The 3,371-nt window shown below is 43.8% G+C and overlaps 1 non-coding gene across 1 annotated transcript; it reads right to left on the bottom strand.

The window, feature by feature from the left end:
• Positions 1 to 71: 71 nt before the first annotated feature.
• On the bottom strand, positions 72 to 199 carry LOC129673787 (small nucleolar RNA SNORA64/SNORA10 family). Its single transcript, XR_008719717.1, has one exon. It is a non-coding gene; the product is annotated as a small nucleolar RNA SNORA64/SNORA10 family (small nucleolar RNA).
• Between the last annotated feature and the right edge of the window lie 3,172 nt (positions 200 to 3,371).

Below are 3,371 nucleotides of genomic sequence, written 5' to 3'. Positions count from 1 at the left end.
TTCTTTCTTTCTTTCTTTCTTTCTTTCTTTCTTTCTTTCTTTCTTTCCTTTTCTTTTTTCTTCTAACCAGGACCTGTGGTGCTCCTCTAGGCAAAAGAGGCTGCGGTGAGGCCAATCCACGGTATTGAGGAACTCCTTTTCCTCTCTTCCCATACGAAAGTCACGTGGGTAACTATGCAACTATGCAGAGTGAGAGAGTTTTTATTGTTGTTGTTGTTATTAGTGTGTGTGTGTGTGTGTGTGTGTGTGCGTGTGCGTGTGTGTGTGTGTGTGTGTGTGTGTATGTGTACATGTACTCGTGGCTCAAATAGCCTGTGGAGGACAGAGGACGTCTTTTCTTTTGGGAGTCAGCTCTCTTCTACCTTGTTGATGAGAGTCTCTGCTGTTGCTTCTGCCATGATATGAACCCAGGCTGGCTGGAATTGAACGTCCAGCTATCCTCCCAGGTCACTTTAGGCGTGCTGAGCTTGCAGATCCACTCCACTGCACGTACGGAAACAAACAAACCAACAAACCAGAAAACCACGTGTGTGCTATAAGTGCTTTGTGCTTTTACCCACTAGACCATCCGGCCGAAGGGTATTCTAAAAGCCCATCTCTAAAGAAAACAATCAAACACACACACACACACACACACACACACACACACACACACACAGCTTGTTAAACGCAATGTAAGGAATCAAGTAGGGATCAAGGTCAGGTTATAGCTGCCTTTTGCATGAACTCCTGACCCAAAGCATGTCCTCCATCAGGGATACGTCAAAACTTCCTCCTTATAATCACCGTGTGCAGAGTTAATCTCGAGAGTGATGTTTACCTTTTCTGCTGGCACAAAGAGAGAAGAGGCTCACTCATTAGAATGACAGTTTGTCACAACTGTTCTTTAGCTGTATCTATCAAGCATCATTCTAGAAAGACTCATCCAGTGTCCTCAGCCTTTTCCTACCCACTGTCTTTATGTAGTTCCTTACATCTTTTTACTAAAGCACTTTAATAAAATTGGGTTACTTTTTTGGTTTAAATGGTATGTAATCTAAATTGTTCCCACTGGCTAAAAGCATAAGCTTCTTCATGCAGAAATCATATTTTATTCATTGTTACAGCATGAGGCTTCATCCTCAGTAAGTAGTTGCTAACTTTGAGTTAACTGAGTGCAATGGGGAAAAATTAATTGTGTATATGTGTGTATGTGTACATGCGTGTGAGTGCATGCATGTTCCTGCATGTGTGTGTGTGTTTGTGTGACCATGTGTGATGTTTAATCTCATTTATGAAAAGATGACCTTTTGCAAGGATTTTGTTTATCAGGAGAAATTCAGATAATCAATGGCTTTTCAAGAGAGACAACCAATCCTCATCCCAAAGTCCCAAAGGTAACCTTCAGCTGCTAGAATTAAGCCTAGCAGAGTATGGGCAGCCTGGATGGGAAGGGGGTTCTAACATGAAATAGAAGGGCAAAAAGAAAGCTCTTGTCAACTTTATAATTCTGTTTCAATTTGGTCCTGTTCTGCCCAATGTCTGTCTTTGCCAAGTTTTACGTTAGGGGGTACATATTATGGGCTGTAGGACAGCTGCTCTGTGCACTTGTGTGTATGTTCAAATAAAGTGACTGGAGGTGGGGGCAAAATGGTGGGACAGATGGCAGGACCCTTGGCTGATTATGGGGAAGTGAACTGGGGAAGCTCTCCTGCGCTTCATGTTTCTCCTGGAAAGTTTATGTGTTTGTCATGATGTGAAAAAAAGTTGGGGAAGCATCGTCCTGGAGGAAGCTTTAGAATGGCGGGGATGCAACAGCACCACAGAGAATGTGAACATCGACACTCACACACTTCAAATATGAATAAGCACTAGAGCTGAGTCACACCTGGCAGAGATATTCTGACCATGTTTCTTAGTGACTTTACTGTCCTTGGATAAAGCATACAGATTTGGCATATGTCTACATTTGACAGGGAGTCTTCAGATACAGAGAGCGTCTTCTAGCCTCTGTGATTCCTTCTCCTGGAATTTCTAATCATATGATTTTGACTCCTGGATGGGAGCAGTGTTGAGATCCGGTTGTGTTACTCCATATTGTGTAAAAGGCTGGTTTTTCAGACTTGCTCCAAGAGGCTCCTTTCCAAGGAGCTTCTGACTCTGTTTTGAGGCTAGAGGATGAAGTCTGGTTCCGACACATCCTAGACTGGTAAACTCTAGGAACAGAAAAGGGACCATCTAATGCACTATAATGGTGTGGATAAGGGCACCTGGACCATTAAAAACCTATCAGAAAAACAGGCCAAGAAACTAAGGGACATCTGAAGACCCTCATCTGGTCTCCATAAAGAGGAAGACATCTAACATTGCCGTGGCAATGACGCTCACTGACTTGTCACCTAATCACATGGGCATCAAGAACCCACAGGCAGAAGATTCCCAGCTGTCCCTGGGCCTTTGTCTTGACTCAGTTCCCACAGTCAATTCAAACTGCCATCTGTTTGTCTGTTCTCCTGTTCATTCATCCAGGCTTGCTTTCCTTCACCTCACTACTGCAGCTCAACTCCAACCCTAAAGCCTGACCCTATAACCAGCAACCAGCAGCCACAGCTGCTTCTTCCCCATTTATCCAGCTTGCCTCAGTTTGTTGTTATCAATACAGTTACTCATCTTTTGCCTCTCAGGCCCCCTGAAGCCACTGAAAGATCTTGCATCTTTAACATACTTGCAGCCATTCAGCAAGCTGCACAGGCGCAAGAATGGCTGTAATTACTGTGGGATGAGTAACACGTGATCTGAGGGTTAATGCTAGTAATTAAAATTGCAGGAAATGAACACGCGCTTGGTTTGGCCAGAGCTCTCAAGGAAAGGAAGAATACGTGGCAAATTGATATGGCAGGCCATCAACCCTGCCATACTTGTCAATTGATTGTCATTCAATAAATTCTGACATTGTGTAAAGACACAGCATATCAGTCTGTGTTTCTGGCATAGTAGATTCATGGCAAGCAACATTCTATTAAATTTCAGCCTGTGGAATCCCAGTGAGGTGGGATTTGACACCTCAAAAAATTAGATGAAGTGGAGTGGGCGAGTTGGGGCACACCCAGCAAACGCCTAACATTTCAGGCTGGGCGGACATGGTGGCTTAACCATGGAATGATGCTAGCCGGGTTGAAAGACATCGGGTCACTGTCTTGTTGGCATTCCTATCAGCTCAGTCCTGCTTTAGATCCTAATGGAACTGAGCTGGATTTTTCAGCTGCTGATTCAGAATCACATCCTATCTATAACTATAATGTGCTATTTCTGTGGAGAAGTTTTCAAGCCAGATATTTTAGTACTCCCCATAAGAAAGACTTTACAAGGTCAGTGTGTGCCTTGAGGTTCTC

Source organism: Psammomys obesus, unplaced genomic scaffold (assembly GCF_907164565.1).
Source record: "Psammomys obesus unplaced genomic scaffold, mPsaObe1.curated_primary_1811, whole genome shotgun sequence".
NCBI lineage: Eukaryota > Metazoa > Chordata > Mammalia > Rodentia > Muridae > Psammomys > Psammomys obesus.
Note: the sequence above shows the minus strand (reverse complement) of the source record. Positions and strands in the feature narration are given on the sequence as shown.